Source organism: Phoxinus phoxinus, assembly GCF_949152265.1.
Source record: "Phoxinus phoxinus genome assembly, contig: scaffold_48, whole genome shotgun sequence".
Taxonomy (NCBI): Eukaryota; Metazoa; Chordata; class Actinopteri; order Cypriniformes; family Leuciscidae; genus Phoxinus; species Phoxinus phoxinus.
Window position 1 is genome coordinate 119,995 of NW_027639341.1, and position 12,506 is coordinate 132,500.

The window sequence follows — 12,506 nt, forward strand, 5'->3', positions numbered from 1 at the left end:
CCAGAATCTCAAACAACGTGGTCACGGAAATGAAAATAATAAGCGTGAATCAAACATTTAAACAAGTTTAAAATTATATTGCTCAAAACTGAAACATGAATTTAAAATGATCTGAATCGCACACAAAATCACGTTTTCTGCTCTTATTTTAATTTTTTGTATGCCTGTGCTCTTTTCTCCTTTGCTCTTGTTTCCACAATCTGCGCTTGCGTTTCCAAAAGTTGCCGTTAGAGTTTCATGTAAATCAGGGGTGGGTCTTAGCATCACTATTGGTCCACTAGTTCAAGATTGACAGCTCATCCTCTAGCCAATCAATCGAAGAGGGAAGTTGACGTCACTACAATGCGACTCATGGATGGATGCTGTGGCTGGCTGTGAAGATGGATCATCAGCGTCAACTGGCAAATGCCGGACAATCTCAGGTAATTGAACATGAATGTATTGTTAGAGGGTGATAGATACACGTCTTATGTGTGTTTATGAATGTTCTGCAAGTAAAAAAATTATAATGTGTGTTCTCCGAGTAGGCTACGCCATTATTTAGCCCGTTAACACGTGTTTTAGTTGTTTTTAGTCAGCGGAGGCGAGGCATTACGGTTATTGGCCGTATGTCTAGAAAGACTGACTTGGTGTGAATAGATGATTTTACTGTACAGCGTAGTCTTCATGATCAACTGTAAACCGTGTAGACTTCTTGACCCGCTTTTCCAAAAGGATGATGATAATATTGATTCTAACTCAATGGGACGCCTACATTATGTAATGTTTCCACGATAGTCAACAAAATCAGTAGGAGTGTGCCAAAAAAATCGATTCACAGAAGAATCTAGATTCTCATTTGCAACGATTCAGAATCGATCTGAAATGTCCAAGAATCGATTTAATAAATAAATAAAATCAGCTGGCTGTTCGCCTCCATTTTTGTAACTAGCCTATACGGGACGTCACCACGCAGCCGGTTTTTGAACGTGAGCGGCAAATCACTAAAACAAAAAGGAAGCAAATGGATGAGAGGGAGATCTTTCGTTCCTACCATTTGCATGTGTTTTAAGTCCTGTCAGTTTAACAGGGCGCGCTTAACAGGTCATAAGAACGAGCAGAGAGAGAGATCCGGCCGCGTGCGCGCACTCACCCGAGCGCTGTCTGCTCTCTCTCTCTCCGGCCGCGCATATTATGCCACATTTACACATAGCCGGGTATTTAGAGAAACGAATATTTCTCCCCCTCCGTTTTCAATAATAACATCGTGCACACAACCCGCATAAATACGCCGTCGAGCGCCTTCATAACTATGCTAAACCTATGGGCGGCAGTGTAGGGAGAAGGATAAAGCCATGCAAGCCAATCAGAATCCTCAGAATCGACAAGAGAGAACCTAAAACCCCATTTCTCCCAGTTGACACGACAACATATAACCGGCGTTTTCAGAAATCTCCACTTTGGCCGGAGTTTTTAGAAATGATCGTTTTCTGGGATAAAAACGGCGTTTTCGTGTAAATGACAGGCCAAAACGCAGAGAAATATCTGCGTTTTCCCATCGTGTAAACGGGGTCTTAATCAAAATCAATTAATACGATGGTGTCGGGAAAAAAACTCTCCAGTGATGAAACGTTTTCTGTGTTGACAAATCTTGTGCGATATCCTAAACTGCCGAATGCATTGCTTGTTTTTTCTGTTTACATTTCATTGTGAATGCTGCTACGTCAGAGCGGCCAAAGCGTCAACAAGATTCCCCGTACTTTTTGACAAGCGTCCTTGACAGGGCGGCTATAGCTTTTTTGCAGATCAAGTCGGCGGCGGTGTGAACGTACAGTCAGCCGCCAGCTGCAGACCAACGCACACTGCAGTGCTTCACGAAACTCCCTGCCAACTCCGAGAGGGCAAAAAAACAAAAAAAAACAACTCGGTCTATCGCTACTTCATCGCCAGGTAGCTTAGGGGTAGGACTATTATTCATTTTGAAAGAAGCACTTTATTTTCATAACTTGTTATTCTTTAAGTTACTGTGTCTGACTGAGAAATATAGATGTTTTTTTGTCTTCACCGGTTGTGTTCTACATGATAATCGAATCGAATCGTTTTGAATCGAAAATCTTTTTGAATCGAAAATCGATTTTGAATCGAATCGTGGCCTCAAGAATCGGAATCGAATTGAATCGTGAGATGGTAAAAGATTCCCACCCCTAAAAATCAGTATGAAGTGATCAGTCGTCACCACGTCAATAAATCCGTTCCCAAAAGCTTATCTTTGATTTCTCGTCTTGAGAAATTCCGGCTGGTGACCGTGTGAATTAATGTCTGCCAAAACAGAATAAGTATGCCTACTAAATGCCTTAAATTTATTTTATTTATACGTTTATTTGTATAGGGACAGTACAAAAAAACATGATCCCGGTCAAAGCTGGAAAATATGTATTGCACATAGAGAGTATAGCGAAAGCTAATTTGCATCTCAGGTCCCTAGAAAGGCTTTTCTAGACAAAACAAAAACTAAAAACTAAATTTAAAATTTGTTACATTACATTACACTTTTACATACAAAAATTATTACATTTAAAAATGCGTGCAGTTCTGGTTTATTTTAAACCACCGCTTTACCTTCAATGTAAAAGACTTTATTTCAAATATTGCCTTAAACTCATTTGGCAACAGGTTCCAGAGTTTGGAGCCCTGAACAGAAAAGGCTCTTTGCCCTTGTGTAGTCCTACGGAAGGTAATCCTACAATTCCCACCTGCCGAACTCCTAGTGATTCTACTTGTATCATCCTGTCTCTTTATCAATTTACATAAAACAGATGGTGCCTTATTGTGCAAACATTTAAAAATTAATTTTATATATGACAGGTTTTTTAAATTTATAAAACTTAGCATATTCAATTTTTTTAAAACATTGCAGTGATGCCATCGAATTGGCTTTTTATCCATTATTTTTATAGCGCGATTATACAACATTTCAATTTTTTTAATTAAGGAATCACTTGTTTGAGTCCAAACTGTAATACAGTATGAAATGCGGGACAAGATCATTGCATGCATAAAAAGATGTGCTGCCTCAATTGAAATATATTTTCTAATAAGTCTGAAACAATTTAGATTAATCCTTACCATTTTTGTGAGCTTTTTTATATGTTTGTCAAACTTAAGTTGTGAGTCTAAAACAATACCTAAAAAGTTAAACTCATCTACCTCCTCTATTTCTTTATTATTTACTCGAATTATTACTTTTTCTTTTTGCTTTCTATTAGAAAAACACATAAAGACAGTTTTCTTAACATTCAGAGTAAGATGATTTTCCTGGAGCCATATAGATATTCTTTCCATTTGTTCATTTAAAACTGCAGCAACCTTGGCAGATGACTTAGCCGATGTATAAATGACTGTGTCATCAGCATAAAGCTGACATTCAACATCTGGACAACAACATGGTAGGTCATTTATAAACAAACTAAAAAGTAAGGGGCCTAAGATTGAGCCTTGAGGTAAGCCCATTTTGTTTCTCATAAACAATGATTTTGTATCCTCAATTTTAACACACTGGTCTCTTAGATTTAAATAAGAGGTGAACCACTCAATCGAACGTTTACTAAAATTAAATGCACTTAATTTAGATAAAAGAATAGTGTGGTTAACTGTATCAAAAGCCCTTTTTAGGTCAATGAATACTGCTCCCATCACATGTCCCTGATCCAAAGAATATCTAGCTTTTTCCAAGAAATAACATATAGCTGTTTCTGTGGAATCCTGGGCCCTAAAACCAAACTGATGTTTATGTAGCAAGTTATTACTCTCTAGATAGTTTATTAGTTGTTCAGCTACAGCCTTCTCCAAAACCTTTGACATAACCGGCAAGATTGATATTGGTCGATAATTTGAAATCAGGCTTGGATCCCCTGATTTAAAGAGCGGTGTAACTACAGCTTTTTTCCATGTGTTCGGGAAAACACAGTCTCTAATTGATACATTTGTCAAATGAGTTAACGGAGCTATCATCACGAAGCTATATTTTTTAATCAAATTAATATCTAAATTGTAAACATCTTTTGCTGTTGAATTCGGTAGACGCTTTACAATTTCAGTTATTCTATTTTCTTCAATCTCATTAATTAAAAATGAATTTGGTAGCTCATCCTCCACCTTATTATTTAATAATATTGGTTTAAAATTTTCAGCCAATTCATTTACTGAACTTATAAAATATGTATTAAACTCATATGCTAGAGAACCTTTATCATCAATTGCTTTTCCATCTATTTGTAACTGTTGTAGCAATTTTAATCTTTTCTTTTGCTTCTGTGTTTTCTCAATGATAATATATGAATGCCACATGTTCTGTATTTGGAATTCTCCTGTTGTAACGTTGACAGGGTGTGACACTGAGAGGACTCTGGGCTAGGGAGGGGTTGAGGCAACCATGGGGGTTCCTCAGTTCCTGCCCCCTGGGGTGGGTGTTTTAAAGAATGCTTTGATGAGAACATTATAAGACTCCAGAAAGAACACCTATCTTGGACTCACTCTGCCTGCATACTGGGCTGTTTGGGTTGGTGGGTTTCACCCTCACCCTGCAGCTGGCCTGTGTGGCTAGACTGGGAACTATTCTGCAGAATAAATGTATATTTTCTTTTAAATACAATTTGAATATTGACGTCTCTTTTGCCTGAGAATGCTGCGTTTGTTAAATATTGTTTTGCCACAACAATTGGTGTCAGAAGTGAGGATTCCTTGGAAGTGACCGCTGGCCCTGAGCGAACGGTGATTGATCAACCTGGACCTAAAAGTATAATCCAGCCCTACCTCGTAGACTTAAGAGAGATGGGGCCGATCGTATCAGAGCCAGTGGGTAACTCCACTGGAATTAAGGAAAAAGAACCGTGGCAGTAAGAGCATTTCAGGTAAAGAAGACAATCAAATTATTTTGTTTTGTTGGGGTAACTTGTGGTATAACTGTGGGTGAACCATAGTGGCTGGAACTATCTCTTTGGTGCGGGCACAGAAAGTTTTCGAGGGGGAAATTGTATGCCGAAAACTAGCTCGTAAGTATGGACGGAAGAGCCATACCGTGGACGGAAGAGCCATATCGTGGACGGAAGGGCCAACAGAGCATATTTGCTACCCTTGCCGATTTGAGGTGACAAAATCGGATTTGTTGAGAGACGTCTCACAGATTATTAGACGCGCGTCGAAGGAAAATCCAGGAGAGATAGGATCAGCCAATATGGGGTCACACAAGAGTAAGCTAAATAATTTTAATACACCGGTTGTTTTGTTCTGTAAAATGGGAAAATAATTATGGCCAGAAAAGCATGCAAGAAATTGGGGAACGGATAATTGTAACAAAAGGGTTTTTGTGATCGTGTTCAGCGTGTGTGTAAAACTGTGAACAGACAGAATTGTTGAACTGAAGAAGCAGGTAGAATAAAAGAAGAATTGTTGAATTGAAGATGAAAGAGAAGGAACTGAAAAGTAGCAAAGTATAGAAAATAGAATGTTTGTTTTTTTCTGATGGAAATTACAAAAGGGTGAGTTGTTGAACTGAATTGTTGGATTGCAGATAAAGAGAACAGATGTAGAAAGAAACTGAAATGTTGGATTGAGAATTGTTGGATTTTAAGCAAACAGTGTTGCTTGAACTGGTTAGATGAAGCAGAGCGAAAAGAAAGTCAAATTAAGTTGAAATGGTCTGAAAAGTTAGTTTTTAGACAAAAATAAGGCATTGAGTATGATTAACAGGGATTAACATGACATAAAGATAAGGAATGTTTCATTAAGCAGAATGGGAAAATTCTATATGTCAGTGTTAATTATGATGTGAATGTGCTTTATTGTATTAATGTTAGGAAAACAAGGATATTGAAGAATAGATTTCCATATGTTTATAACAGAGTTTATAAAAGATTTGATTGTGCAGGCAGCTATGAGAGATGTCTGTGTAATTTAGGGACTGAGAGATGAATAATTTTGTGATTTCCTTGAAACATTAGAGATAAGTGGGACTGAGGAATAATGTTGAGCAGTCTGCAGATTAACTATCTGATAAAAGAAAAAAGCTTCCAAACAGTGTTAATGAAATTGATGACATGCTAAATGTCTTTATACTGTATGAACAGTTCTGATAAATAATGTGAGACAAAAGAGAGCAAATGTTGTAACCAGCTGAAGCTCTGACCTTAAAGAGATTTGCAAATGATGGTTTTGTAAAAGTTTGATTCTGATTGTAAAGAAACAATAAACTAGAACAATAGACTGGTTTCAAACAAAGAAATGCCAAAATGATACAAATTTGAAGAAAGCTTCTGTGTTAACATGGATTAGTAAAATAGAGTAATGTTACTATGATTTGGCTATGTAATTGAATTTGCAACTGAGATTGCATTATAGCTCTGTTTTGCATTGCTGAATGGGATGTTGCAGTGAATGGGGAATGTATTTTGAAGGCAGATAGTGAACAGAACAGTGTGACACAGACACAGACACAGTGGAAACAAATGGTAAAGAGCCTTTGAACTTTTAGTGTAGGTAATTATCTTCAGGAAATATAGAGATTATTTAGCCACAAACAAAGAATTTTCAACCTCAGGGGAGTGAGGACAGTAAAACCCCCGAGGGAAGGGGAAATTTAGAAGACTCAGGGGAATTTAGAATTGTATTCTATTTTACTCCATAGATCTAGTTTACGGGAACTGAGATTGTAAAAGAATACAGAGAATGCTATTTTGATTGAATTTGCAACTGAGAGATTGTATTGTTGTTTGCTTTCCTGGATGGGACAGAACTGCAGTGGGGGTGAATTCGGAGGCTGGCCGTGATCAAACAGTAAAGTGTTTTATTGTGGTCATTTAGCAGTAGGCTGCATCTAAGTGATGTGAGAGTGACGTGTATTAATGTAGTGTTAATGAAACAAAAAAAACTTGTCTTAACTTCTTCAGACATTGTGTGGTGTTAAGCATGTTTATCTTCTGGAATGCATGTCTGTTTTCTTAAGGCTCGCTCATAGCAAAAACACATGCTACTGGGGAACTTCTAACACCTTAAGCCACGGGAAACTTTTCAGTCAGGAAGGCACGGATAATTTAGCCATAAATGAAGACCCCTAGGTGTGAAAGACAATTTGGCCTAGGAGGGTTAGATAGGGCAATCTATTACAGTTAGATATGGTCGTATTAGAATAAACAGAACAATTACAGAGAGAAGATCTGAAGAAGGCTATAAAATGATTGTCTTTTAATGAAACGCTTAAAAAAAGGTTCTAGATGATCATAATTGCAGATTGATAAACTCATAGAAGAGAAAATATGGAAGTAAGATATTAAAACTATGGTAATTTGAGAACATGACAACTAAAATTTAGATGAAATTTGAAACGTTATTGAGACTCAATAATAATTATTTGTTCTCTAAAGAATCAAATAGGCTACGTAGAAGCAGTGTTGAGGAATTAACAGTTGCTAAAATGTAAAATGCGTAAAAAAAATGCATTTAATTTATGGAAAAGATAACGCAAGCTATAGGCTAGAGTTAACAAGACAATAGATGACTGAGGGCCATTTGCATTTCAAACACATTAATAGGAAGATGAGAATGTGGTGTGGTAGAAAATTCATATTTTCTACCTTTTGTTTAGATATTAACTTTATTAAAAATAGTAAGTATTAGTATTTGTTTCTCTTCAGGGTATGTGTGAATGTTTGTAAAAGGCTTAAAATAAGCAGGACAAATGAAGTAGATGCTGAGATAACAATTAAGATTTTAAGGGGAAACCTGCCAGGCAGGAAAAGACAGGGGTTATCAAACCAGGGGGGGTCAAGGATCATTATCTTCAGAGGACAGAGGGGTCATTTTGACCATAAGATAACACCTTTGATCTCACAGATGTAAAGACAGTAAAGCCCAAGGAGGGGAAGAAGTAGAATGACAATTGTATTCAGTTTTGCAGTTGACTGAGAATTGAGATTGAGTTGAGAGACAAACTGTTGAGAGCAATCCTGAAAAGCAGGATACGCAAAGAGTGCATTTGCATTTCAAATAATTTGATAAGAAGATGAGATTGTGGCTTGGAGTGAAGAATATAACATTTTAAGAGACTTAATACAAGAGTTAAGGTTAAGGTTAAGAGACAGAGAAAGATGTCTACAGGACAGTGTTTAGTTTAATAAATCCAAACACAATTATGTTAAATTGATGCACAAGTAAAATTGTGCATAAAAAAAGGGGGAAATGGTTTAGAATTTGCTGAAAGCCATCGCACAGGTGGACAAAAGTGTGCTAACAAGAAATGTTTTCAACAGGAAACAGGGCAGATGCAGCAGCATAACAACAAAAGAATTAACTATTTGACATTTGTTTTTCTTTACAGAGGATGTCAGGATGGATTGCATCAAACAGAACTGATTCTGTTCCAAATGTATAAATGTTATTTTGTTAACATGAGCAAAGTGGGTTGAGTGTGTTTCAGGGGAAAAGGACTATGAATGCAAGAAATTATCTGGTGATAATGTTTCAGGTTGCCGATTTCACAGGTCACATCAAGAGGGACGACCGACTAGACAAGCAGTCACTAACAAAATCACTTAAGGTCTTCGTTCGCAGGTGACAGCAGAAAGTAAATGTTTTATTCCAGTGGGGGTACGGTCATGATCTAAGGGAAAATCTTGTTAGAATCAGAAAATGATTGGAGAGTGTGAGACCTGAGTCCAAACTTCTCACCTTAGACTAAACGAACAAACACATGCCAACGCGAAGAATAAAGTGAGGGATAAAAGGCTTGTGTTAGTAACAGCCTCCATTACGTACGAGGGAGAAAGACGATTTGACCAACTAATGGTTTAGCAGAAGAATCTGTTTTGTGATGATGTTGATGATTTTATTTGATTGATTCAAACTAGGTATTGATTTGATTGGTGAAAATGTAGAAAATCTATTAATTGATGTGTAATAAGCAAAAAAGACGATCCATAATGGAAATATTAGAGTTAATTTTGAACAACTACATTGGTTAGAAGGATGAACAAAATTATGCAGACGATTCGAGTAGCGGAAGTTACAGTGAAATGTATTAATTGAGTTAAGATATGTTTTTGTTTTTCTTTGTTTTGTTTTGTTCTGTTTTTGATTTTCTTTTGTTTTTCTTTCTGAAGACGATGAAATATAAAAAGGGTTAAAAGCAGCAATCATGCGTGTTACGAGATGACGTACAAGGACAGGATTTGAAATGAGGGGTTTTGTTATAATTTTTACTATTTTGTATGTTTATTCAAATCAACCAGGGGTGTTGAATTGATATGGTTTTCATACTATGACAATCTATACAATTTTTTTGTTTATACTGGAGTGAATGCGGGCCCGAATTCGGGAATGTGGTGACAGAGCTTACCCATTTAGCCCTGCTTCAGTTAATATTTAATTGCTTGATACTTCAACAAGGTTCAAGTGATCAATTATATGGAAAATTGTTTGTTTTGTTTTTCACAAAATGTAATGCATAAGATTTTTATTAAGTTTTTAGATCTAGACTGAATGATAACAGTGTATTGCATCCAGTAATTGTTTGTTTTGTTTTTCTTTGGATTTACTTTATCAATGAAGTAATGATTTGTCTGACCAAGTTATTTTGAAATGTATGTCAGTATTTCTCATTTTAACCGAAGTATAACTATTTGTATTATCAATGATGATTTTGAAACTTTTCTGAAACTTATTTGATTTTTGTTTATTTGTATTTTGTCCATTTGGCTTGCAACAATGTTTTGGACATCAATTCAATTGAATCTCTGTGCTTGCACTGAATATTTTGCTGATACTCTTCATGAAATGGTGTTTTAAACTAGCAGTTGTTGTTTGTTGTAATGCAATTTATTTAAATGTTTCCAGAAACAGTGTAAGAACTTGTAAAGATCTTCTTTTATCAATTCCTTGACCATATTTGTAAGTACATCAATTTAAGGGCTTTTTGCCGGAAGACTAATTTCAATCTGACCATATCAATCCTCTGACCAATGACAAATGACATGTGTCTGCTTTTGCTGTTCATTGTGCTAGATTGTCTTTTAAATCACAGGATCACTGCTACCGAAGTTCATATCTTGTGTTCTGGTTCAGAAAGAGACAGCTGCCAGACTGCTGTCCCACTCGTTTGCTCCCAGATTCAGTGCCTGTTCTTGTGCAGGTATTCGATGGATGATTTGCATAACGGTGCAACCCAATTTGATAGAGCCTAATCCTGCAGGGCTGGATGGGGAACAAAGACTGAACAACTGGCAAACTGTTTTGCTACAAGCTTGGACGAAAAGTCTGAAGATGTCATTTTTGGACTCCATGTGTGTGGCCAACGGGACCAATGGGAAATTGTAGGATTGAAAATAATCCAAGATATTTGAAATGAACAAAGACATCTGCTTTACTGTTTTTGACAACCTATTTCCATAATGACCATTTGGAGTCTGTAAAGGCACCGAGGTGCTGATAGTGATCGAGGCCTGTAGGCCTAAGATGTGTGTATTTTGGGGGTATGAACTAGTACCAACTTTGGTACAATGAGGGAAGTTATAATTATCTGATTGGTCAGTTTTGAATGTCTCACATTTGGGTTTTAGTCACATGGTCAAGGAAGGGATAAAAAGGAAGATTGAAATGAAAGGTGTAAATTATGATGAAATGACTTAAAATTGTTGCATTGATTTAGTTTTCAGAGTATGAAAAACAGGGAGAATTGTTGTAGCAATTTTAATCTTTTCTTTTGCTTCTGTGTTTTCTCAATGATAATATATGAATGCCACATGTTCTGTATTTGGAATTCTCCTGTTGTAACGTTGACAGGGTGTGACACTGAGAGGACTCTGGGCTAGGGAGGGGTTGAGGCAACCATGGGGGTTCCTCAGTTCCTGCCCCCTGGGGTGGGTGTTTTAAAGAATGCTTTGATGAGAACATTATAAGACTCCAGAAAGAACACCTATCTTGGTCTCACTCGGCCTGCAGACTGGTCTGTTAGGGTTGGTGGGTTTTCACCCTCACCCTGCAGCTAGCCTGTGTGGCTAGAATGGGAACTATTCTGCAGAATAAATGTATATTTTCTTTTAAATACAATTTGAATATTGACGTCTCTTTTGCCTGAGAATGCTGCGTTTGTTAAATATTGTTTTGCCACAACAGTAACTCTTTGATTGTTTGGTGCTTTTGAGTTTTATTTGTTAAAGCTGCAGTCCGTCGTTTTTCCTCTTTGTCGCCATCTCTGTTCGAAATCTGCAATTGCAGTTATTCGCGGAATTATTAACTGTGCGTGGGTAGTAAATCGGCATGAAACAGCGCGGATGAACACAATGTATTGAGGAGAACCTGTCGCGTCGCTGTGTGGATACTGTACTGTCATCAGCAATCTCAGAGTATACTTTTTGAAAGTGTCAACATTAGAATTTTCATCGGTAAATGTCATCTGAACAAGTAAGTAACATTCACTTTTGTTCTGACCAAATTCGGGGGGTGGGGGAAGCATTGCAGTAGCTATATCATGCTGATTAAATCTAACGATTGCTTATATCACGTCAAAACGTGAAAAATATATTTTTTCTGTAGCCACTCTGAAGTCCGAAGTCTTTGTGTTTTACAACTGGTGAATCTCCAGTTGTCACTGGTGATTGTCGCTTTAAACTTTCGGGATCCGCCATACCAAGTGCTAAGCTAAACCTCCACCATCATCCACACACGCTAGCCGGGGACTCCTTCTCTCTGTGTACAGAAGTGACGTAATGACGCAAAGACATGCTCGAAATTCCCGCGGAAATCCACCAGTACCACTGGAATTAAATGTATTATTACAAGCTTATCGTTTTGAATCGAGGTAAGGGAAGCAGATCGTTTTGAACACTGGCTGGTTACGTTTTTTTCCAAAAATGTATTTTTTGATATTTTTAAACCCAAAAAAGTGCCGGACTGCAGCTTTAAATTATTTAATTGTTTCCATAGGGTTGCACTTTGACCTTTGGCACTCTCTATTATTTGTGTATAATGTGATATTTTTGACTTCCGTAATTCTTGTACTACTTTGTTTCTGAGACCTTTATAAATTAAGTTATCTGTATTTAATTTAGAAGATAATGCCGTTTTTAAAGCTTGGTCTCTTTTTTTCATAAGATTACGAATAATATCACTGTTTAACCATGGTAATGATACATTTTTCCCTGAGCATTTCAAAGGAATATAATATTTGTTTACCAGATTAGTTACAGTTTCAGTTAAGGAAGTGCAACACAAGTTCCCCTCATTTATCTGTGATATTTTATCCCAATCAGCATTGTTGATCTCTATTTCAAATTGACCTACTTTAGATTTCGGTATCCCAAACTTAATTCTATCTGGTCTTTGGTTTTTGAATTGCTTTAATCGTTGTTTAGTTAGTTTCCTTACTGTTAATACCATATTATGATCTGGTAAACCTGTCAGTAGATTATAATTTTTTATAATACGCTCTTCCCTATTAGTAAAAATAAGATCTATCAAAGTCTTACTAGTTCTGGTCA